This window comes from Mustela putorius, unplaced genomic scaffold, assembly GCF_011764305.1.
Source record: "Mustela putorius furo isolate JIRA1106 unplaced genomic scaffold, ASM1176430v1.1 tig00003834_pilon_pilon_pilon, whole genome shotgun sequence".
In the NCBI taxonomy this organism is placed as follows: domain Eukaryota; kingdom Metazoa; phylum Chordata; class Mammalia; order Carnivora; family Mustelidae; genus Mustela; species Mustela putorius.
The window spans coordinates 117,292,033-117,318,694 of record NW_025421987.1 but is presented as its reverse complement, the minus strand read 5'-3'; the positions used below and the strand labels follow the sequence as shown (position 1 = coordinate 117,318,694).

General features: G+C 36.4%; 1 protein-coding gene across 1 annotated transcript in view; it reads left to right on the top strand.

Annotated features, from left to right (window-relative positions):
- The window catches only part of ZNF385D (zinc finger protein 385D), a 908,018-nt gene that overhangs the window by 1,128 nt on the left and 880,228 nt on the right, over positions 1–26,662 (top strand). The gene's annotated exons all lie outside the window — the stretch shown is intronic.

The following is a 26,662-nucleotide window of genomic DNA, read 5'->3' as shown; positions in this document are numbered from 1 at the left end:
GTGTCCCGGGATCTGATTGCATTCCTGCTCCAGGAATGAGGGAGCGCAGGGTAAGGATACCTTGTGACTTCCAGCATTTGGGGAGAGGTTTTATTGTGGGCACAAATTGGGGTCAGAGGAAACCTGCCTGACCCAATACCGTCTTGCCCCTTGTGAAATGCTCAATTCCCTATGTGTCTCCCCACCCTCCCCCCTTAGAGTTCAGACTTGCCTGCATCACATATTTCTGGAGATAACGTTTGTCTGCTCCAGGGTGAGCTGCAGCGAAAGTAACAAGGGATGTGATGTTCCTGAGTATTTGAACATTCCCAAATTCTGAAACCTTGAACTGACTTGGAAGACTACTTTATGTTTTGTGGGTGTAACTAAGGACCCTGGAGCTAGGGCCTTTTTTTTTTTTTTTTTTTTTTTTTTAATGACATTCCAGTGTTGTTTTCTTGGAATGTCATGAGGGAAATTTCTCTCTTCTCTTGAGGTTGGTTGTTAGCTGTCTGTTAAAAGTGATTTTCATGTCTAGTCAATATTGGTTCACCATGTTTCCTGGAACCAACTGGAAAGGCTTATCTCCCTCTGGGTTTTCATGTCACCCTTGCCCTATACTGGGTAATTTAGTCACTATACTCTGGTTTGTAAGCATGAAAGGCAAATATGGGTCATTCCAAATTATGTAGATTGATGCAGCACAGTGTGTCTGGGTTTTGCTGCAATTTCTTCACATTTCCTTCCAGATGTTCCTCGGAAATTAACTTGAACACTAACCATGGAGCTAAAATATAGACTGGGGAATGGGCAAACATCTTGAGTTAATGTATTATCTTGGATTTCAGTAAATGAAGTGCTGGAAGCTCGCTGTGTTAAGAAAAAAGATCCTAGGACAAAATATAGGGTATTTTGACTGTTTTTGCTCTGTGACAATGTGGCTGAAGAACGTTTGGGGTTATTTGACAACACCAAGAACATTAGTAATGGCATCTAACATTTTTTTTTTTCCATTCACTGCACACTAAGCAACGTATTAAGGGCATTACAGCTTCTGTAAATACGTAACAACCCCAAGAAGTCAACATCCTTATATCTCCATTTTGTGGATAGGGAAAAAGGAGTCTTAGACATGTAAAATTTGGAAAAATTCCAGAGTTAGTATTTTAGAACCCAAGATTGCCGGACTCCAAAATTTGTTCCTTTAGGCACTATACAATCTGGTACTATACAAAATGGGAGTACCATCTCAGTTCTCAACCCTATGAAAAATAAGTAAGGCGATGACCACATCATAGATTTATTGATTCACAACTATTTAAAATTTTTAATTTAATAGAAGTGTCAAATTTAGACTTCAAATCAAATGAAAATTGAGTGGCATTTATGTAGTTGGGGCTGCCATCTCTAGAGAGAGCTAAATGCCGAGGTCTTGGTGTTCCCCTTGACAGTGTTCCTTCTTTGAGTCCCTTTATTGTAAATCAATAGTAGTATAGTCTAGCCTTTCTCTTAACAATGTGTGATTTATAACATCAAACATACCTGGTGCTAACATCACATTTGTATGACTCTCTAGAGTTATTCTGAGGTCTACCTGGACACTCTTACATTTCAGCCAGCTTATAATTAATGCTCAAATCCTAACAAAATGTTGAATTTCTATTAAGAGATACTAGCAGCTTCTTTGAAAATTTCCTGTCTATTTTCAACAATATTTTCAAAACAATTACACCCCCTGCTGTGATTTGCTATTTACTAGGTGCATCAAAAGTTCAGTAATGAAAAATGTTTGCAATTCAACAAAACATATTGTCTCATCTATGATAACAACTTTGGCTAAAAGATTCACATCCAACTGAAGGCTTATTTTATCTGAAATTTAATTAAGATGTTGCATTTCTTCCTGCAAAGTTTATGCAGGTAGCTAGGTACATGTCTTCCACTATTTTCTTATAATCTCCAACTTTATAAATTCATTAGTGATGCGTTCTTCAGATAATTTATGTTCGTGCTTGTCTAAAGATTTCGAGGTTTTAAAACTGAGAGCAAGAACAACAAATAAGATGTATGTATTGTATTTTTTCACAAGATGTAATTATGCTTATCTGGGGAATAGTGGTATATGTTAAGTCATAGTTCTAATTTGCCTGCACATGAATAGAATTACCAAATAAAAGTATATAAATCCATTGGGAAACTAATATTCACATCCCAGATGTGGGAACAGCTTTGGAAAATAGAGAGTCTTTGAGAAGTTAGGCTGTTTTACTATGTTTCATTGCACTTACATAGTATCTTATTGTTTTCAATAAGATACTGCATTTCTCTATTCTAGTAAACTAGTGGTTATTCCCACGATTTCTTTTGTTTTAGGGTTAAATTGTGTTTTCTAGTAGTAACTTGGCATTGCATGAAATATATATTTGTGTCTTTTGATGTACTCGAAGTCTTAAAATCATATTTTGCCTACTATAAACAATACATTTCTGAATATATATATGGGTTTTAGAAGGAATATAAAAATAGTGTAGTAATAACTTGCCTAGAGGTTTTATTTTTTGGAAGTAGGTAATGAGGTTGTTAGAGTGATTAACATGTTTAACCTTAGTTATGAAGTATTGAGACTAATTTTGAATATAAATTCATATGAATTCATGCAATGAATATGCAAATCAACAATTGCAAAATACTTTAGGAGGAGTATCTTTTAAGTGGGTTAACCTTATAATCACATGAACATATGTTCTGTGTTTTACAAATTTTTTTCAAATTTCATATTTGCACAATAGTTATATTAGTTTATTTTATATTATTTGATGATTTGAACAACTGGGTTTCTGGTAAATGATTTAAACTCAATAAGCATCTGAGTCCCATTAATATCACAAACTGAAGAAACTAATATGGGGAACAGTTTTTAATTTTGAATGTTTCAAGAGCTTAGAACTCAAGGTAAGTGAGACTCCTTAGTATTTTGACAAGTGTTCTAAAGAGAGAGTCTGAATAAGATAAAGCCTGTGGGTTGAACATCGAGCAACCACTTTAGTAACCTCTTAGGAAACCTGGATCAGCTCAAATGGAGTTATGTGCCTGAAATTCATCAGGGCAATTAATCTTTTGAACAAGTGAATAACATGTTTGAGATCATTTTAAAAATTCCAGTACCTTAATAATGTGTTAATCTTTATGTTCTAGGGCCTGCTAAAATTAGCAGTAACACCTCTTTCTGGATTGACCCAGGCTTTTCTTTTAAAATAAATAAATAAATAAATAAAGTTCAATGACAGAGAACTTTAAGGATATTGAGAGGCAGAGATGAATCAAATTTCTTCATGACCTCTTTATCCCATTTTAAATATGATTGCAGTCATACCCAGATACTTCTGTATCACTTCTGTACCCAGATTGAGGATGGGATTCAAAGAGTATCTTATTCCTTAACCTACTGACAAACTGGTAGAGAATACTAGAACAGCAGTCTAGAGTGACAATAGGGAACTTTAGACCATTTAATGATTTTATTACTTTGTCTATAGTGTCATCCAACCATATGTTTGTTTCATCTTTTGACTTATTTGAAACACAAAGGGGAAGTTCTCCCTGATAAAGGAATTGCATGTAACCAAAGCAGGCAGACATGCAACATTACTAATCTGGTCTTTTAAGTGAGAGGTTTACAGTAACAGAGTTCTTTCTTTACTTCCATGCAGTTACGAAGCCCATATTCTGTCAAACAGTACTAATCTTGGCATATCTTCATTACCCATTAGACCTGCCTGTCACCATGAGAAGAACAAATACTAATACAGTGCAGTATTAGGGAGGTCCATTTGAGGATTTAACTAAGGGTTTCTCATAACATGGGGTCATACGTTTCCTGCTTAGTTGTTTTTTTGTGTGTGTGTGTGTGTGTGATCTTGTAATGTGTCCTTTTATATCTAAAGAGTTAATCACTGTTGTTTTTATAATTTATTATTAAAAATATTAGAAATTTCTCTCTCCTTTAACAATCTCTCATCTACTCTGGACTGAAATGAAAGAAAAATCAATAAAATGTTTCTATCTTATTTTTATCTTACCTAGACAGAGGAATACACTTGAAACTCCAGAAGGCATCCTGAATAATCCAGATTTTAAAACTATTTTGTTTGAGAACAACTTTTATGAGTTGGTCTTAGTGTACCAAATCTATCCAGAACACCTAGAATTTAAAAAAAAAAAAAAGATTTCAGGTACTGGGTTGAGTTTTTAGGTAGTCACAAATTTTATATTCATAGTACAATTTGGCATTAAAGTTAGAGAGATGAAACAGTCATTTAACATGATGCAGAATTTAGGAATGTGAACTCAAGAACTAGAATACCTGTATTTAAATCCTCACTCTGGATCCCAGGGTCCTGGGATTGAGCCCCTCATTGGGCTCTCTGTTTGGTGAGGAGCCTGCTTCCTCTTCTCTCTCTCCCTGCCTCTCTGCCTACTTATGAAATAAATAATCTTTTTTTTTTAAAGGTGCTTCAAATAGTGTCTAGTGCAAAGTGAATATGCCATAGTTATTAGCTCTCATTGTCATACATGAGTTTTCTGTAGTGACTGCACCAGATTGCCATAAACCTGGCAGCTTAAGACACAGAGATATATTCTCTCACAGTTCTGGAGGTCAGAAATCTGGTATCAGTATCACCAGGCTGAAATCAAGGTATCAGCAAAGGTGTGCACATTCTGAGGCTCTAGGGTAGCGCCTGTACCTTGCCTCTTGCAGCTTCTGGTGGCTGTTGGCGTTCCTTGGTTTGTGTCACATCACACTGATCTCTGTCTTTGTATTACCATTGCCTTCTCCCCTGTGAGACTAATTTCCCTTTGCTTTTCTCTTATAAGGACATTTGTGATTGCATTTGGGCCTATCCTGGTAATTCAGTATAATTTCTTATATTAAGGTCCTTAGCTTAATCACATCTGCAATGATTATTTTCCCAAATAATGTGACGTAGGTTCTAGGGGTTAGGATCTGAGCAGCTAGAGTGGGGAGTGGGAGGGTTGGGTGTACATTATTTTGCCAACTATAATCTCATCCTCATATTCTTATGCTGTGTTAGATGTATGAAGAGATGGCAGAACCAACATAACTAAATTATGGAAAATGTATAAAGGATCATGTATTTTTGAAGGATATTACCTTAATTTATGTTCAAATTTTTGACCAGATTTTTAGATCAAAGACTTCAGGGCCATTAATTATTTTCTGTTCACTTTAACATAATGCAGTCAGTAAATATTTGATGAGCGGTTACTATGTGCTAGAATACTGGTGCTAAGGATATCAGTGCTGACCAGAAAAGCAAGGCCCTGGACTCATGGAGCATTCAGTGTATTAAAAAAAAAAAAAATAGCTAGACAACTACTACCTTTTAACTAGTACTTTTAGGAATTACAATTGGCTCTTTATGTTTAATCTCAAAATTTTAGGAACAAAGAATTGCTATTAAACTTACACTAGAGATAAGGAACTAGACTAAGAAATACACACATGCATAGCTAGGATAGGACAACTTTTGAACTCAGTTCCTTCTGGTTGTAGTACTATATATGCCATTAAATAAAATGAAAAAATCAGGAATAAATTTAACAAAAGAAATTAAAATACACTTTTAGCAATAAAAACAGAATTTTGTCAACCACATAATTAACTAGAAATATCAACTAATAAGATATTATGGTTAATTGGACTTGGGTTTAGCTGAAAAGTTAAGAGCTTTTCTTTTGGAATTATTATATTTTACATTTTTTTCCTAAAAGGTATTCATTGATTTTCTGGCTTTAGTGAATTGACACTATTTAATTACTTATTCTTTATCTTTATTTTTTTTAAGATTTTATTTGACAGAGAGAGAGCTCAGGAGCAGGAAGAGAGATAGGCAGAGGGAGAAGCAGACTCCATGCTGAGCAGGGTGCCGCACTAGGGGCTTGATCCCAAAGGATCAAAGGCAGATGCTTAACAACTGAGCTGCCCAGGTGCCCCAAACTCTATCCCTTTTAAGCAATAATTCCACATGCCTCTTCCTCTCATTCCCTGGCAACCATCATTCTACTTTCTGTCTGTAATATTTTGACTACTGTGAGTACCTCATACAAATGGAATCATTTAGTATTTGTCTTTTTGTGACTGGCTTATTCCACTTAGCATAATGACCTCAACATTCATCCAGGTAGTAGCATATTTTAGAATATTCCCTTCCTATCATCAAATGTATATATTACACTTTGTTTATCCATCATCTATCAATGGGCACTTGGGTTGTTTCACATTATACCTGTTTTGGGGAATGCTGCTATGAACATGGATATATAAACATCTCTTCCAGTTTGCCTTCTATCATTAAAAAGATACCCAGAAGTAGAATTCCTGGATCATATAGTAATTCTATTTTTAATTTTTTTGAGGAACTGCCATAATGTTTTCCCTAATGGCTATACCATTTTTCATTCCCAGTGCACAAAGATTCCAGTTTCGCTGATCCTTGCCAAAACTCATTTTCTGTATTCCTTCCTTTTTTCTTTCCTTCCTTCCTTTCTTTCTTTCTGTCTGTCTGTCTGTTGTTTTAATGGTAATGATTGTAGTGGACATGAGGTGCTATGTTTTCCTAATGATTAATGTATTGAATATCTTTTTGTGTTGTTTGTATGTTGACCATTTGTATGTCTTCTTTGGAAAAATGTCGAAGTCCTTTGCCTATTTTTGAAGTAGATTGCTTGTTTTGTGGTTCTTGTTGGGTTTGAAAAGTTCTCTATGTAGAGATGCATGGGTGACACAGATGGTTAAGTACACAGTTCTTGGTTTTGGCTCAGGCATAATCTCAGGGTTGTGAGGTTGAGCCCCACCTCAGGCTCCACGCTTGAGAAGTGTTGTGTCTGCTTAAGGTTCTCTCTCTTCCTCTCTCTGCCCCTCCTGCTTGTGTTCTTGCTCTCAAATAAATCTTAAAAAAGAAGTTCTCTCTATATATTGTTTGGAATATGATTTGCAAGTTTTTCCCATTCTGTGGGTTGCCTTTTTACTCCGTTGGTAGTGTTTTTTGTTGTGCAAATTAAAAATTTTTCAAAGTCCAATTTGTTCATTTATTCCTTTGTTTCCTGGGCTTCTGGTATCATATCTAAGAAAACAATGTCCCTTCTTTACCTCCTGGTAATGAGTTTGAGATGTTTTAAAAACAATGTAAAATATTGTTAAATTAAATTTACAAAGTAAGGGACTAGAATGAGAAGGAATTGACTATAGTTGCAGATTAACATACGAATTAGCTCACAAATGTAATGTTGACCGATGAAACCCAGAAAATTTAAAAAGCCTGATTCTATTCACACAAAGTTCAAAATTTAAGCTAACTTATGAATACATCAGAGTTATCAGGGTGGAAGGTGCTGAAAATGTTCTGTGTCCTGATTTGAGGATTGATTAGTGAACTAATTCACTTGTAAAATTCATCAAATTGTACATATAATTTTTGTACTTCCCTGTATTTGAATTATACTTAAGAAGGTTAAAAATCAATTTGTTGGGGTGCCTGAGTGACTCAGTTGTTAAGCAGCTGCCTTTGGCTCGGGTCATGATCCCAGGGTCCTGGGATTGAGCCGCACATCACGCTGCCTCTTGGAGGGAAACCTGCTTCTCCCTCTGCCACTCCCCCTGCTTGTGTGCTCTGTCTCTCTCTCGCTGTCTCTCTCTTTGTCAATAAATAAATAAATCTTAAAAAAAAGTCAATTTATCATTCAGAAGTACATGATGAAGAAAAATTTCCTTAGGAGTCGGGGGAAATGTTCCAAGTTATTTATATTCTAAGGGTTTATCCATTTGGAGGACTTGGTCTATAAATTTGGCCTTCAGTTTTTAAACAATAATCAGATCCATTGACACAGATACCATCAGAACTCTGTTGTCTAGGAGAAAAACACCATTCCTAGGACTGAGACTGGAGGGAATTTTCTTCATGAAAGGGGAATTGAATGGTGCGATGAGCAGCATCTGTGTTGTTAATGTGGCAGAGACTTTCATAGGATCTTTCTGACAAAGTACAGAGGAGTTTAGTACTGCTTAACTTTGGCTTACCTCTGATTTGGCTTAACTTTAAGCATTTCAGAGTTTCTACAGGAATGAGAAAGCCATGTAGCCCTTAGACAATGCTCAATGCTTTATAAATTTTATTCCCTTTGTGATACTTTAAGCCATTGTTCCATGGCAGTGAGCTTGAGCCCACTTTCTTCGATAAATTCCTAGTGCTGGTACTATTTTTTGATGAGTTATAAATTGGAGTCAGCTTGACTCTTTGGGGAGCCCGAGAAAATGGATACCTTTGGGAATGAGACTGTATGAGTTCCTGGCAAGTCCATGTTTGCCTAGATTAATAAGTAGGATACAGTGAACTATACAGTGAACTGATTTGGATTTACCTTGACAATTCATCACAGTTCTTCACAGGCCTCACTAAGCATCAATAATCTAACTAATGATAGCTACAGTCCCATAGAGAATAATTCCATTATGACAGGGACCATGTCGTATTAATCTTTTTACCTCTTGTAATGCTTGACAGTGCCTTGAACAAAGTAGGTATCCCTAAACATTGTTGAATGAGCAATTAAATTCCACTCTGTGGTTGACTTAGACTCTGTACAAAATTGAGCTAAATAATTACCAAAGTCCAACAGTACTCCAAAAATTGCCTCAAAAACAGCATAATAATCAATCAGATTTTGATATAGTGTGTCATTTGCTCTCTCCAGAGTTAAGTAGATACAGCTCAGTTACTGGCTAATTAATGGCTTTAGTAGGTTGAATAATGTTTTTTAGCACCTCATAAAGAAGAGTTGGACTTTAGGAAATTGCTTACAAAATACATTTTTCAGTTCTTGTGGATTTTGTTGAGCACTCTATAAAAAATTCTTACTAATCAGTGGTATAACTCTTAATTATTTATTAATCCTAAATTATGTCTGATGCCAATGCATACTTCTTTGACTCTTTATAAATAAAAAACCATAACAAGTTAACCTGAAGAGATGACACCAGAACTTTAAAAAATGTTTTCTCTTCTTGGATCATAAATTAGAGCATGATTTCTTAATTTAAATTTTCAAAAGTTGAAGAAGAACCATTCAGAACTCTGAAGAAGTTAGAAGAAATAATCTCTTCCTTTTTTTTTTTTTTAAGATTTTATTTATTTATTTGACAGCGATCACAAGTAGGCAGAGAGGCAGGCAAAGAAAGAGGAGAAAGCAGACTCCCCACAGAGAAGAGAGCCTGATGCGGGCCTCGATCCCAGGACCCCGGGATCAGGACCTGAGCTGAAGGCAAATGCTTTAACCCACTGAGCCACCCAAGCACCCCAAAAGAATCTCTTCATTAAGAGATTGCCTTTAACAAAGTAAAAGTTTACCTAATTAAGATGTTTTAGCATGCATAAGAAAGTTTGAGAAAACTAAATACTATTCAAGGTAGAAGAGGTTGCCATTATGTGAATGTGAATAACGGGTTTTACATTTCTATATTCATTTAGAGCAAGACTTCTTTTCCTCTTAATGCACATACTAAAATCTAATATTGAAATAGTTTCACTGAATATAGAAATGACATCTGTATTTTCTCATTTGTTTCTTCCCACAAATTAGGGGAGGTAGGTGTTACCATTAGCCACATTTACTTTTTTTTAAGATAGGGAAACAAAAGGTCAAGTGATTTTGCAAGGCCACGTAACTTGGAGGTAGCAAAGCTGGATCATGAACTCACCATGTCTGACTCAAAGCCTTATGTTCTCTCTGCTACCCTGAATAGTTTCCTTTTCTTTTCACATACGCAGTGAAATAGCTTCTGTTAAGTCTATCATATGCTGGAATGAATTACGGGGGACAGTGATAGTGTATGACTGGCATGGAGATGAGAACAATCAATAAATGACAGTATTAAGGGAGTACTAATGAAACTTTAATTTGAAAATTGCTCTGAAATGTATTCCAAGATAGGTTTTATAACCATACTCAGATTTGATGTGAATATAAACTAATTTTATGCAAATGTTAAAGTGACTTTAACAGTTATGTTATATACCTTGATGTGGTCCTTAAGGAAAATTGTCAGGACCATTAATAAGTTTCTAAATTGATTAGGCTAATTTGGTACTCCAAAAGGCATCTTCCTATAAATTAATGCTGCCTATTACAATCTGATTACAGCAAATTGCTTGCTTTCCATGCCCAGGTTTGAAAGTTTCCAGTCTCTGCATTTTTGTGCTTTCCCAGTTGCTGGCTTTCCGTTTTGTCTTGCCACATCAGAACAATGAATCATCTTGTCCATTAACTGAGTTTGGAAATTCTGTGTTACTCAATGAAATTGTTTTTACTCCATCCCTTTGATAATTTGAAACCTGGCAACTTAACTACTTTCTCAAATGTGTTTGTGATGCAATGTCAATGAGCTTTGTTTTGAACAGCAAAAGACTGCAGTGTTTTTTTTTTTAAACCTTTATAAATAAAATGCAATATTTTAATAACTGACATTGTGTGTTTCAGAATAATAAAAGGTTTAAGGTAATAATAGCTAGTGATCTCTAGAGGGGCAGCATAATCAAATAATATTAGAAGGCTCTCAATTTTTATAACCTGATGGAAACAGAAATGTGCCAACTGAGTGATCACCCTGATTATCAGAGTCTCATAGGAATACACAGTTATTCATTTCCATTTCATGAATTCTGACTAAAGGAGTGTCAAAACATTAAAGTCAAAGTGTTATTTCTTTGTTTCTAACACTGAACGTATGAGGTGAACAGAGGGACACACAGTGAGACAACGTATGCCAACACAATATACCTCTCATGCTCCCTCCAGTGAACAGGGCATGCAAGGGCATTGGTATTTGTTCATTTTGAAAGAATTTTTAAGATTTCATATCATTGTTTTCTCATGAAAATAAGCAACATTGGATCTTGGAAGTCAGCTTTTACTGAAGCATGAGTATAGTCTAGTAAAAATTATGGTAATAAATTATTGAAATTTGGTTGTCATAATGTGTATAGAGAATACAGTAAAGTGTGTCCTTTAAGATAGTCCCGAAAACTGCACAGTACTTATTGTGTCTGGAACTAGAATCATGGTGCTGACTTCGTGAATATGGCTATGTGTGCATGGGACTATAGCGTGTGTCCACATACTAAAATAGTTTGGACGTCACTGGGAGGTTAGTTGGAGGATGATTTGGCATATTTTGTGGAAAATCATAAAAGTAGTTTGCTCTAAAAGAAAATTACCAGACATATGTTTCAAAGAAATAAATCATGCTCTTCCAATAGTCTAGTAAAGGTTTATTTAGGTCTTACTTTATTAGTTCCTGAAATTTTTCAGAAAATGAAACAAGTTGTCAGAGTTGAACTGTGAACACTTTCCAAGATAACATTGGAAATGTCCCCAGAGAGGTTGATTGTTAAAGCTAGTCAAGTGGCTGTGATTTTAACAGGATAATCCCAACCTCATGTGTCATGCTGTTTGTAGCTCTTCTTTTGCCTTCCATTCAAATAGTAAGAAAGTGATCCCATAAACAATTTTGAGAACTGAACTCTCTGTTAAAAATGCCTTTTCATTGAACATTATGCTGCCTTTACTATATATATATCTCATTCTCTTTTACAATGTACATAAAAAAATCATATGGCCAAGGAATAGAAATGATATCATACATTCATTTGTTTACATATGATTTATAACTAATTTTCATACCAGTGAGAGATTTACTATCTCTATAGGGCATCATTTCCTGTCATTTCTACTGGTATTCCCATTGTCTTCTCAAGATGAGTTAGTTCATCACTTTGGCCCTGAATTCATCTCCATTTCTTCTTGACTTAACTTTTTCTTTCAATACCAACATTGTTTTCTCAGAGTTTAACTATTTTTGTACATTAAATATCAGGTACCAATATTGACTTACAATGACAGGAATTACCTTGTTACCATTTTATGTTAATAATCATGAAGAACATAAAAAAGTTCCTATAGTTAGTATCATTATATGAATATTTTCAGTTCTCACTGTTACTGTGACCTGTACTAAATTTCATCAATGTGCCCAAAGTCGGAGAGCATCTACATATATTCAAAGAAGTTTTTGCTTTATTTCTGAGCACAATGCAAAAGCTATCTATTTTTTTTCTTGTAAAAAAGCTAATACCAGCTCATTTTTAAGGAAGGATTGGATTTTGCAAGACAGAAAAATCTCTTGGAAGTTGCATAATATTTTAAGTTCGTTGAATCAATTCCAGCCTCCTCCAATTCCAGCATTACCCAATGATGGTAGATTTAAAAGGGTCATACTAAGAGAAACATTCTGCAATTATATTTTTATTTCATTCTTAGAAATTAAGTCAAAATTGGCAAGCATGTTATCAGGTTCATTTGTTCGTTCCTTCCTTCCTTTTTGTACAGGGAGTGAAAGCATCACACTTTTTTGTTAGATGTCAGAAAGAGGTCATCTGTTTCCATTTCCTGGGTTCTGAGCCTAGGTGTGTAACGGGATGGTTTGGAGGATTATGATACTGGGTCACTAAATCACATAGATGGTTTTTGTAACTTTGGAGATGAGTATTTGCTTTGGCCATTTAAAATTTCAGTTCCAAGTGGACATCCATTAAAATGCCATCCATTCAAAAAAAAAAACAAAATGCCATCCATTCTTCTAATGCTCAGGGTGTGCCTTCTTTTTTTTTTTTTTTTTAAGATTTTATTTTTTTTTTTTTATTTGACAGACAGAGATCACAAGTGGGCAGAGAGGCAGGCAGAAAGAGAGAGGAGGAAGCAGGCTCTTCTTGGAGCAGAGAGCCTGATGTGGGGCTTGATCCCAGGACCCTGGGATCATGACCTGAGCGGAAGGCAGAGGCTTTAACCCACTGAACCACCCAGGTGCCCCAGGGTGTGCCTTCTTATAACTGCCATTCTACCTTTTGTACTGCATTTCAAATCCTTGGTCCAATGCCTCCTCTTAAATTCAGAATCTTATCTGGTTTCTGTTTCTCAGATGAAGGAAAGATCATTAGACAGGGACGCCTTCAAATTTTCCTTTGGTCATTACCAGGCACAACTTTATAACCATCCTGATTCACATACACCTCTATCTCTAAAGGATTGCTCTCCCAATGCCTGCTTACCTATTTTATGATCCCACTCCTTCCTGGTACCTCTTGGGCATTTTATCAATTACTCATCTTCTCTCTTAAAACTTCACTCTCCTTTTCACCTGCTCTCCCTCCAGATCTGTTGTACTCTCCTTTCTATATAGAAAAACTTCCTTCAAGTTGCTGCCCTAATTCTCTCCTTGTAATCATCGTCACACTTTTGGAAAGGGCAATCTCCAATCTTTTCTTCCATTTCTTCACTTCAATTTGCCTTACTTCTGAGACACTTTTCAAGGGTTACACATGAACTTTATGTCAAATCCAAAGGTCTCTTCTCAGTATTACTTAGTCCTGAACATGCTGAAATGCTTGACTCTGCTGACAGTCCTTGTTATTCATTCAACAAATACTTACTGAGGGCCCAATACAGCACAAGATTCAAAACCTGGAAATATGGATAAGATTCAACATTTTATCCCCAGGAACTTAAAGTTAACTGGGAAAGGAGGAAATAATCAATTTAAAATGGAACATATAAAATGTCTGTAGTGATTAGATCTGTTTACAAATCAGTCACTTGGAAGGCTTGCAGTACTCTACTTCCTTGAAGTAAAGTTATGACATATCATTTGCTTTGGCCAAGAAAATGTGACTGGAAGTGATTTGTCACTTTTTGGCCAAAGTCTTTAAAAAGCTGGTGTGTGGTTTGTTAAGCTCCTTTTTTCAGTCACAGAGATCGGCAGTGTTTCAGATGGTAGAGACTTTGAAAGCTTGTGACCCCGGCTGAGGATAATTTGCATTGAAGACCCTGCCGATCTCAGATGAACACGTTGCATGAGTCAGAAGCAAGTCTTTGTTTCCTTAAGTCACTAAGATTTTAGGACTTTGTTACCGCAGTGTAACCTAGCATATCCTGACTGATGCAGTGCTACGCAAAAATGTAAAGTACTATGAAGATAGAACCCTGTACTTCCAGGCTTCTACTAGACTTTTCAAACAGTATGTCCCAGTTTCTCCTTGAACCCAGCATATTAAAAATAAAATTTCTTTAAAAAAATAAAAGTAATTGCTAAGCTGGTCATGATTGAATTTGATTATCTCGCCTCTAACTGAAAAGTGGTGGACGGTCTGTGAGAAAATGAATTCACAATCAACTATATACATTTCTTAATGTACTCGTTATTGTATTTCAGGGCTACTCTCAAGTTTTTATTTCCTTCTCCAGAAACTTCTTGAAACTTAAAAACGTTTCAAGTTCACTTAGAGATTTGGGGATAATGATATGCTTTGGTCTATTTTTCTTCCTATCTGAAAGCTTCATTGTGTTAAGGCTGGAAAAGTACTATGTAATTATGTGTGTGAACTTCTTGATAATCTCAATGATGGAATTTTCTTTTTATGTGCAAATGCTTATTCCTGCACTTTTCATATAATTAATGTGCTCACAATAATATAGGACCTATTATAACTTACTATCTCATTTCCTATACATACTGAAGAGAGTGCATTGTCTGGATGGTAAATGTTTTGCTCACTTAATGGTAGACTCTGATTTTGTTACCACCCTTACCTCTTGTTCTTGATACTTTATATCATCTTTTACTTTCTTTTAAATGTCTCACCAAAGATTTTATTTTGTAATACGTCCAATAATATATATATAACTGAGGATGACATTGAATGGACCAAACCTTTAGAATGGTCTTATCTTTGATTTGTGCTTTTATTTGTTACTTTATTGCTGTGTCTTTATCTCTTAAAGAATTAAGCCATAACAGTCCCTGTTCTATTAATCTATGTAATCTTGATACTTGTAATATTGATACTTGAAAACTATCTTTATGTTTCCTTGAAAACTGGCATACAGAAAATCATTTGGGACACAGAATTCCAGCATTGACAGCCTGCTGACTTTTGATTGAGATGGGAATTTCTGTGGCCATGAGGAAGGATACCATGATGTTTGCCCTCTTTTTGTCTCTTTCCTCTTCCCTTCTCGTAGGCCTACCCTCCCTCTCTGCTGCCTCTTCTCCAAATACCCCATGAAAAAACACTTTCCTTAAGAAATAAAGGTGATATTGAAAGAAAAATCCCATAAAGGTAACACTCAAAACAGCAGATTGTGTAAAATTTAACACTCTATATGCATCAAAATATACCTCCTGTGGGATTTGCTGTTTCATGTGTGTACCATTTTTACAAATGCTCAATAATAATGCAAAACTGGATATCTGTGATGTATAAATACAGATGCTTTGGTTAAATACTATTGTTTGGTCTCTTGGTTTCCATCTCAAGCTAGTTATTGGAACCCAAAGTAATTAAATCTCAAGCTGCTTAAAACATGCCCATGTGCTCACACAGGCATATATCCATATATGAAATAAGAGTTTTTATGATTCCACATGTTTTTTACGTATTTGTTCTTTAGAAAGGAATTGGAAATATTTGTAACCTATATTCAGAAAAGAGAAATAATACTAAAAGAATAACACAAGGAATTTACTAAGTTAAGTTCTATTTATTATATAGCTTTTCATGTTTCATAGCTTCTGTACATCATGATTTGGAAATAAATCTTTCCTAGTCTACAGGCTCTACTATTAAATTTGTGATACAGTTGTATACTGTATATGTTAAAAATCCTTTATTTGTTCTTTGAGTTAAGGACAAATAAATATTATTTTCTTACATTCTATAGATGATTCAAAGTCATAATACATTTTAGCTTGCTTATTATTTGATTATGATATTCTTGTGACTTTACAAAACATTTTTTTTTCCTGGAAACAAACTTACTTACTTTCTTTCTTTCTAATGATGGTTCTAAATAACTTTCTTCTTTCTTTCTTTTCTAATGGTGGATCTTTTTCTTCATCATCTTGCTAATGTTGTTCAACTTCTTTTAATTTCTTGGAATCCATATAAGGATCCTTCTTTTAAGTTTTCATGAATTCACTGGTTTCTTCGTTTCCATTGCTCTCCAGACCTAGACAGCTGCCACTATGGGATTTTATTTCATTTTTATAAGTGCTTATTTTCTTCTATTTTATATTTCCCATGTCATCATTTTACTGGATCTTAATATCATTTTACTGGAATATGTATTAGGTAACTTCTGTTAGAAAGGATGTGTGTGGTGTAAAAGATACCTGAGTCTTTACAAAAGAGTTATAACATATGTCCAATGCTTTAAAATGTATTTATCATTTGATACAACAAATGTGTGGGGAGTTCTTCTAAAATAAATTTAATGAAAATATTATATATAAAAACTTAATGATCAGTTCATAGCTGCAAATTCTTTGCAAGACAATGGAGACTATATGAAGGACGTCAAAATGGATCCTAGCAACATGATGGGAGTAGCCTAAACACATCCGTTGACACTGAATTACATTTACTATAATGTGAATGAATAAAAAGAAAGACAATCATATGTTGATTTTAATTTTTATTAATTTTTATTGTTATGTGTGTGTAATAAAGTTTATAGACAGTGTTGTGCAGTAGAATTTTCTGTGATGAGGATAATGTTCTATATCTGTTTTGTCCAATATATTGTAGCCACTAGTTAATATATTGTAGCATTTGACATATTGTTAGTGTGACTGAGGAACTTAATTTTTAGTTTTGTTTAACTTAAATAACCACAACACCATATTGGACAGCATAGGTATAGAAAACTATTATATTACAAGGTGTTAATGGTGATTGTTTCTAGTAGGGGGTCATTGATTATAGGTTTTCTTACTTTTAAAATTTTCGTCTATATTTTTAAAGTGAAATTTATGTTAAAAGCAGTACAGGAAGCTTTATTTTGAAGAAAATATACCTGATAGATATTGTTAAGCTATGAAAACCATGGCATCTAAATCATGATTTAAGATTTTAATAATATATAAACAAATTGTTCATTCATTTCATAGCAAAATTTCTGCCATATTTCAGAAATAATTTAATTTTATTTTTTTTTAAATATTTTATTTATTTGACAGAGATCACTAGTAGGCAGAGAGGCAGGCAGGGGGACATGGGGGAAGCAGGTTCCCTGCCGAGCAGAGAGCCCGTTGCGGGGCTCGATCCCAGGACCCCAGGATCATGACCTGAGCTGAAGGCAGAGGGTTTAACCCACTGAGCCACCCAGGCACCCCAATAATTTAATTTTCATAAGGGATGTGCCTATGTCTTTGGGATCAAGTTTGTGTTTTAAAGGAAATAAATCTATTTTTAATAAAAGCAACAACAGCCAGCATTTATCAAGACTTACTAAGTGCCAGGCACTGATTAACATGTACTAACTCATTTAATTCTTATGGTATATATTTGAAATATGTGTAGATAATTTCTCCATCTTACATGAAGAATCCGAGGCATGGAGAATTTAAATAACTTGTCCTGATTACTCAGCTAGGATATAGGGGTATGGAAAGGAGAATCTGACTTTCAAACCCAGGCAGTACAAAAGCCCTATAATCAGCTCAACTCCATTCGCATTCACAGGGGGCTTGCTGGTGAGAAGCAGGTAGCATATTAGATTTAAGAAAGAAGATAAAGCAAGGAATAGGTAAAGGAATTGAGAGTTCATGTGTGTTTGTCATTAGAATGATTTTCCATGGAATTTAAGTGAATAAGATGGAAAATGAGAGCAGAGCAGGAGAAAGAGGAGCACTGAAATGTGATAAGAAGGGGTAAAAAGTCATGTCAGTTCTGGCAGAAGAACATGTAAGCAGGAAAGATAGGAGGTGGTGGTCAGAGAGCAGGATGTCTGAAATCCAGGAGGGGTTTCACTTACTTGAGGTTAAGACTGTAGATACAAGAGTATGTAGCTGGGGTAGGGTAGAAGGTATGATCACTGCGGGTTAAAAAATTGAAAGAACAAGGATTTGGAAGGACATCTACATGCAGGAGATCACCATGACATATGGCAGGAGTAGTTTTGGAGAGAGCAGTTGTGAGCCAGGAACTAAAATCTTTTTATTATTTTTTTTAATATTTTATTTATTTATTTGAGAGATGATGATCACAAGTAGGCAAAGAAGCAGACAGAGAGAGGGGAGGAAGTAGGGTCCCTGCTGAGCAGAGAGCCCTATGTAGGGCTCGATCCCAGGACCCTGGGATCATGATTTGAGCCAAAGGCCAAGGCTTTAACCCACTGAGCCACCCAGGTGCCCCAAGCCAGGAACTAAAATCTTGCAGTGGTTTGTGGATGACTGCATCCAGGAAGGGGCCTGGTACTACAGTGTGCCCCGTGGAATTCACTGCCATGTTCTATTGCTCCATGTAACACCAGGTTCTGGCAGTTGTACTAGGATATCATGAATTTCAACTGGGCCTCGTTCCTGCACCTGGTGGGTGGGCTAGTATAGAGACTACAACAATAAATCAGGGAGGAGTAAATATATCTTGCAGGAACATTGCTGAGGGGCTGACTTTGATGAACGTGATGCTGCTGGGTCATAGATATGGTCCGGAGCTCATAGGAGGAATGCTGAGGGCACAGTCTGTGTTTCCAACTTTGGCATGACACAGATAAATGAATTTCCATGCATAGAGGGCCATCCACTGAGTGAGGAGATTCCAGCAGCAAGAGGCTTTGGCAGCGTCGATGGGTTCAGCTATGACCAGATCACCCACACCAGGAAATTACTTGAGGTCACGGGAGTGAGGTCGGTGACAAGTGTCGTCCTCTTGAAATCTGCCCACACAGAGGAAATAAGCAGGAAGGAGTGCCTAAGATCATTCTTGGCTTGTGGGATTGTTCAAGTAAGGAAGCAACAATCCTAAGAAGAAGACAGACGAATCTCCACGGGCTAGCACAGAATAAAAACATCTTTTCATCCTCTTCTTCCTTCATACGTCTTCTGCAGTAGAACTGGAAACTTCCTGGAAAAAAAGAAGTAGTGACATCAGCTGAGTCCTCATGTCCCTGCAGACAGAACTCCGGAGCCTGGAGGAAGGAGGATTGGGGAGCATTTGACCCAACATTAGACTAAAGTTTCAAAATGGCTAGGAGTGACTTTAAGTAACTGAAACAAACTCTTAGATTATAGAATTAGACTGAAATCTTGTCTTGTTACAAGTCTCCCCTTGTTAGGGGCGACTGTTCCCTAAAGGAAAAGACTAACAGAAAGTATTTGGTAGCAGTTTTTTAGAAAGGTATATTTGCCCCCAATTTTTACTGACTGAATATTTGTGGAGTGAATGAATAACTCAGACTCTATGACAACTCAATATTATGTACTAAAGAACTAAGATATTTGTACATAAATCTTTAGTGACAGGAAATTACATAGACCCAGTGGTTAGGTCCTCATCAGGTCAAGATGAAGCTACTGCTCTAAAAATGTGTTAGGAAATAATTATGTTGTAGGAATAAAAGTTCCAAAGAAAAATTTTAATTTAGAATCCAAGAATCTTAAGACAACTCTCCATCTGGGCTGTGAATTACACTTCTCACCTCAGAAAATGCAAACCTCAGTCACACCATGTCCTGCATAGGAACAGGGTCACGTGTGTAATTGTGAAAATGGGGCTCTGCTAACAGTGAGGGATAGAAACTATCACAAACACTTCACAATACTTTGGTGAACTTTGACCCATTGCCTAATTGAACATTGTTATCATCTCATTAGATGAGGAATGAAAGGAGCTCTTATCATAGTTTTTTTTTTTTAAATATTTTCTTTATTTATTTGACAGAAAGAGATCACAAGTAGGCAGAGAGGCAGGCAGAGCGAGAGGGCGAAGCAGGCTCCCTGCTGAGCAGAGAGCCCAATGCGGGAGTCGATCCCAGGACCCTGAGATCATGACCTGAGCCGAAAGCAGAGGCTTTAACCCACTGAGCCACCCAGGTGACCCTCTTATTGTAGATTTTTAAAGCAGGAAACTGATAACTTCTGTCTTACCTTTTTTCTCCTTCAGATTTCTTTTATATGCTAAGAAAAGGAAAGGATGTAAACTCCCTTTAATTTCAGGTAATTATAGACTTCTCAGCCTTGCAGGAGAAGAAAGACTTTCTGTGATATCCATTGTGCTATCCAGTCACACCTTTCTTGCCTCTGTGGCAATGTCTGTGGCTGCCTCAGATAAGGAAACATTGACATATTCCTTTTATATTGGTTCCATGAATAGTATGAGGTAATGCTAATAATATGAGGTAATAATATCTATGTATCTATATATCTATATAAATAAAAGAAAGCCCTGCTTAAAGGTCAGTGAGAAGAAACAAGCAATCCTTTTCTTTCTATTCAAATTGACACCATTTTCATGCCATATTTGGAAGAAAAAGTAGTTTAAATCTCCCACTCATACTTAACTTGATTTGAATTACCCCCTCACCCCCCAGCCTTTTTTGGTAGGGAGGGAAGCAGTTTAGATCTTGGGACTATGAATTCTGTGAATCTCATAATTGTACCATTACTTGAAATCAATGTTGAAGATATGAGTTAATCTCAAATGTGCTTCGTGCTGATGGCTATTTATTTAGTCTTAAACTACTACATTTTTCACTCTTGGTGTGTTTGCATTGGATTTTCAGCCTATTCTGAGTATATAGAGTTCTTGGATATATTTGTATTTGAAGCAAGTTAGTTATTGCAAGCATAGTACTTATATTGCAGCTTGGTGGGTAAAAATCTGGTTCAGATATTTGAAATGAGCTATCTCGGAAATGACAAAGTATTTTTTAGTCTGATTGTCTAGGTTTTTTAGCAGTTATGCTTGTATATCCCTTGTCTCTGAATATCTCTTTGAGCAGCCTACTCATTTCTGGAATATAGATTGTTCTAGAAAGTTCTGAGAGGTGCTCTAGGAACACACCATAGTGAACATTATATTGCTGTGCTTTTCAGGGCACGATTTTGATAGAATCTCATAGACTTTGGAATGCAGTGTATTTGTTTAGCTAAATTAAAATTGCTATTTTTGTTGTCAAACATAAACAATTCTGACTACTTTGCATTTCTATTTTATAACCTGGTTAGCTGTTTTATCAGTCTAATTACTTTTTTAAATTAAACTTTTTATTTTGAGATAATTGTAGATACACATGAAGTTGTAAGAAATACTACTAATTACTTTTTGCTGAAGTCAGTATAGCATTGTGGTTAAGAAAATGTGCTGAGTCAGAGAGAAGCAGGCCTATTCAACCAGGTCTGACATGTCCTAGTTATGTGATCTTGTGCAGCCTCACTGAAGAGTTTCTTCATCAATTAAATGTGAAAAATAATTTAGATCTCTCAGGATGATTTTAGATGCACTCAGGGTGTAGGGTGCACCTGCCACTCCTTAGGCAGTGGTTATTATTAACAGTATTTTTAAAGTGTTGTGATGAATTACAGCTTTTTTAAAACCACAGAACACATCTCCCACATAGTAAAACACAGTGGAATGTATGCTTAGATTTATAGATCTGAACATTTAAATACTTATACATTTAATATGGGTACTCTTTTAAGACTGGATCCATTCCATAAAGGAAGCTATAATTACTCCCAATGTGTATCTTACTTATAAGAGATATTGCTTCTTGGAGTATTGTTACTTGAGTATATGGTTATCTTTTCCACCGAGTTTTAAATTCCGTGACTATAATGGCTAAATAGAGAAATAGTGTTTTGCACACAGTGTGTCTTCCAGAAATATTAATTAAGGTTTGCCAAGGTTTATTAAGCCCTAAGTCAACAGCTTCCAGAAATAGATTTGTTTTGGGCTACTGTTCTAAATGCTCATAGTGTTCTAAATGCTCATTAATAGACTGTTTAATTATGGAGAATAATTTTCATATTCAACATTCTATTAAGATTTCATACACATTTGGGTTCAAGGGTGAATATGTAAACAGATGGACAATGCCATTCTAAAGAGTTAGGCCCAGAGAAATTTTTACTGAGATATTTAACAACTACACATCTCTTTGTTTTTCTTTTTAAAAAATAATACTGAATTTCAAGTGATCGGATACTTTAAATAATGCAAAGTGGAGACACAATCATAAGTAATAATTGACTTAAGATGTTAAAACAATTGTACATGTTTTATTTTTTCCTAGTCTAAACCTTAAGTAAAGAAGATTAATTTGCATAAGATCAGCTTGGCCTAGAGTCATGGGTAAGTGGTATGGATGCATTGTACATCCAGAGCTGAAGTATTATGAATTCATTCATAGGACAGAAGAACATTTTAATAAGTTCTACTGAACATTCTGTAGTTATATCCTAAGCAAATGAACTCACTTAAGTGAGTTCACTTTTACTTATATTCAAATTTTATTTCACATTTTACACGGTTGCATCATTATATTTCCTCACTCTTATTTAGTAATCTTATGCTTGTATCTTGTTTTCCATCTTACATTATTAATTGCTTAATGTCCTATTCTACAGTTCTATACTAAAAATAAAAATAATAGCAATGCCTAGAAGGTTATGGAAGTTAGTAGTTTTTAATACACTTTGGAACATCTTTTCATTTTGTTCTCACAGTAAGAGTGGTGAGACTCAGACTATAAATATTATATTGGAACTACATAACTCAGCTGCCCTTTTGATTTATGGTCTGTGCATTTATTATCTTTTACCAATCCTTGAACACAAGTGGCTTCCATTTTTTTTTTTTTTGTAGGACTTCTTTTTTTTTTTTTAATTTTTTTTTTTTTTATAAACATATATTTTTATCCCCAGGGGTACAGGTCTGTGAATCACCAGGTTTACACACTTCACAGCACTCACCAAATCACATGCCCTCCCCAATGTCCATAATCCCACCCCCTTCTCCCAAACCCCCTCCCCCCGGCAACCCTCAGTTTGTTTTGTGAGATTAAGAGTCACTTATGGTTTGTCTCCCTCCCAATCCCATCTTGTTTCATTTATTCTTCTTCTACCCACTTAAGCCTCCATGTTGCATCACCACTTCCTCATATCAGGGAGATCATATGATAGTTGTCTTTCTCTGCTTGACTTATTTCGCTAAGCATGATACGCTCTAGTTCCATCCATGTTGTTGCAAATGGCAAGATTTCATTTCTTTTGATGGCTGCATAGTATTCCATTGTGTATATATACCACATCTTCTTGATCCGTTCATCTGTTGATGGACATCTAGGTTCTTTCCATAGTTTGGCTATTGTGGACATTGCTGCTATAAACATTCGGGTGCATGTGCCCCTTTGGATCACTACATTTGTATCTTTAGGGTAAATACCCAATAGTGCAATTGCTGGGTCATAGGGCAGTTCTATTTTCAACATTTTGAGGAACCTCCATGCTCTTTTCCAGAGTGGCTGCACCAGCTTGCATTCCCACCAACAGTGTAGGAGGGTTCCCCTTTCTCCGCATCCTCGCCAGCATCTGTCATTTCCTGACTTGTTGATTTTAGCCATTCTGACTGGTGTGAGGTGGTATCTCATTGTGGTTTTGATTTGTATTTCCCTGATGCCGAGTGATATGGAGCACTTTTTCATGTGTCTGTTCGCCATCTGGATGTCTTCTTTGCAGAAATGTCTGTTCATGTCCTCTGCCCATTTCTTGATTGGATTATTTGTTCTTTGGGTGTTGAGTTTGCTAAGTTCTTTATACATTCTGGACACTAGTCCTTTATCTGATATGTCGTTTGCAAATATCTTCTCCCATTCTGTCAGTTGTCTTTTGATTTTGTTAACTGTTTCCTTTGCTGTGCAAAAGCTTTTGATCTTGATGAAATCCCAGTAGTTCATTTTTTCCCTTGCTTCCCTTGCCTTTTGCATTGTTCCTAGGAAGATGTTGCTGCGGCAGAGGTCGAAGAGGTTGCTGCCCGTGTTCTCCTCAAGGATTTTGATGGATTCCTTTCGTACATTGAGGTCCTTCATCCATTTTGAGTCTATTTTTGTGTGTGGTGTAAGGAAATGTTCCAATTTCATTTTTTTATAATGAGGGATACCAGACGCAGTAAAGCATTGGGTTTGATCCCAGAAATGTTAAACCTCATAAAAGATGTTTTTAAAAATATATGCATTTGCACTATTTTGTTTATATCTCAGCCTTAGTTTTAGCATGTGTGTTAAGAAAGGAAGATAGCACCCATGTACCATTTGAAGAATAGATAGGGAGCTAAACGATTTATTCAGAGTTTGGCACTGCTCTCGGACCTCATAACTTGTAGCTCCACATCGAGCAGTCTTTCTGCTAAACCACCTTGTTTCCATTCAGGGAACAGTGCCACCCTTTGTTCACATTGTAACGGTGAATACGGTGAACCTGGCACCCTGATTACCTCAGGCTAACTTGACCGTCTGCTGCTGCTGCCTTATTCCGCCAAATGAGCATCTGTTCATTCACTACAGATCTTTCTCGACTCACGGGATTACAGCCCGATAAACCCATCGTAAGCTGAAAATACCTTAAATCAAAAATGCATTTAATAAAACTAATCTACCAAAACTCATAGCTTAGCCTGCCTACCTTCAATGAGCTCAAAACCCTTCTGTTAGCCTACAGCTGGACAAAATCATCTTATACAAAACCTATATATGAAATAGGTTTTATATAAGTAGGTATTGAATACCTACTGAATACTGTGCAGAGAGGGAAGAAAGGCGGTTGTTTGTAAGTGTAGCAGTCGTTTGCCCTCCTGATAGTGCATCTGCCTGGGAGGGGCCGCAGGGCAACAGAGGACTGTCCCCACATCACTAGCCTGGGGGAGGATCTGAATTCAAAGTTCAGAGCACAGTTTCTATTGAATGTGTATTGCTCTTGCACCAGGATAAGGTCAAAAGAAGGTAAGTGGACCCACTGTAAATTGGAAACCATTTGTACTTCATGGGCTCATTCCATTCTTTGAAGCATTTAATGTGTGTTAAGCACTCGGCCTGCTAAGAAGACTAAATACTGTGTGTATGTATGTGTGTGTGTTTTCTCATGAGAAATCATCTGTAATCTGGTGGAGTCACAGGCTTCTGAATTTTAAGCAAATATTAACCTAAAAAGGAGACTAATTCCATAAATAAGAAAGAAAGATTAATTACTTGATTCATGAAGGTAACAATTAGCATTTGTGCTGGTTGGAAATCATTTGCTCTCAGATAACTACAAGAGTAAACAACTATGTATTTATACTATTTGATAACTAGCTTTGTTTACATGCCTGTATTAGTTTTTCTAGGACGGTCATAACAAAGTACTATACATAAACTGGGTGGTTTAAACAACAGAAATTTATTTTTTCATCGTTCTGCTGGCCAAAAGTCCGAGATTAAGCTGTTGGTAGGGTTGGTTTCTTTGAGGCTTCTTTACCTGGTTTGCAGTTGTCTGCCTTTTTGATGAAGTTCCTGAACCTAGGTGGGGTTCGGTGGGGTGAGGTTCGGAGCCAACGGCTAAAGAAAGAATTCTTAAGACGTCTCTGGTGCAAAAAGGTGGTTTATTAGAGCACGGGGACAGGACCCGTGGGCAGGCAGAGATGCGGCTGCCCAGGGCCTGTGAGGAGTGGCTGGTTATATACACAGGAGTTGGGTAGGTGAGGACAAAGGGGTGTTCAGAAGGGCTATTGGGGTAAAGAAGACTGTCAGGATATTGAAGGCCTGGTTACTATCAAGCCAAGGCCACTTTCCCTCTAATGAGGCACTAACATAAAGACAATTGGGAGTCTCCTGGTGGAATGTTACATTCCTGCTATCAAACGTCCTTGTTAGTGAGATTTAGGTCTTTAAAAGAAATTTAACTTTATTTACTTTTCCTTCTACCTTCGTTTCCTTCGGTTTTTTTATGGAGGGGAGGGTGATGTTAGGGCTTGAGGAACTGAGTTATGTGTCCTTGGAAATTGGGCTATTGATAAGACAACTTCTTTGTTGTAAATCTCAAGGACATTTGTAAACCAAGAGAGACTCCTGCCTTGCAGGACTGTGATCTATGCAAGATAGCCATTTGCTCTTCTTTTAGGGCAGTCAGGGGTGCCTGAGGAATGTCACACATATTACCAAGGGGAGTGGGTGGAGAGGGGGTGAAAGGCGCCAGCCCCTGCTCCATTCTCAGCCAGCCTCCTGCTCCCTCATCATTTTCATGCATCTCCACGTAGTCTTCAACTTCTGTGTCCTAATTTCCTCTTCATAGAAGGACACCAGGAATAATGGATTAGGTCCCGTCCTAATGATCTCATTTTAACTTAATTACCTCTTTAAAAAAATCTTAAAATTTTTTTGTTTGTTTCTAAGATTTCCTAATAGTTTCTGCTGCCCTGTTGTGAAATCTGTGGTATTATGGCACCTAAAATTAACTAGTTTTTCGTTTTTTAAGATTGTATTTATTTATTTGTCAGAGAGAGAGAGTGCACATGAGCATGGGAGAGGGGCAGGAGGAGAGGGGAAAGCAGGCTCCCCACTGAGCAGGGAGCCCAATGTGCGACTTGATCCCAGAACCCTGGGATCATGACCTGAGCTGAAAGCAGACGCTCAACCAACTGAGCCACCCAGGCATCCCAAAATTAGCTCATCTAAAAATAATTTTATAGACTTAGCAACAATTTAGTTTAAACTTTGTAGTGTTACTACCAAATAGAAACTA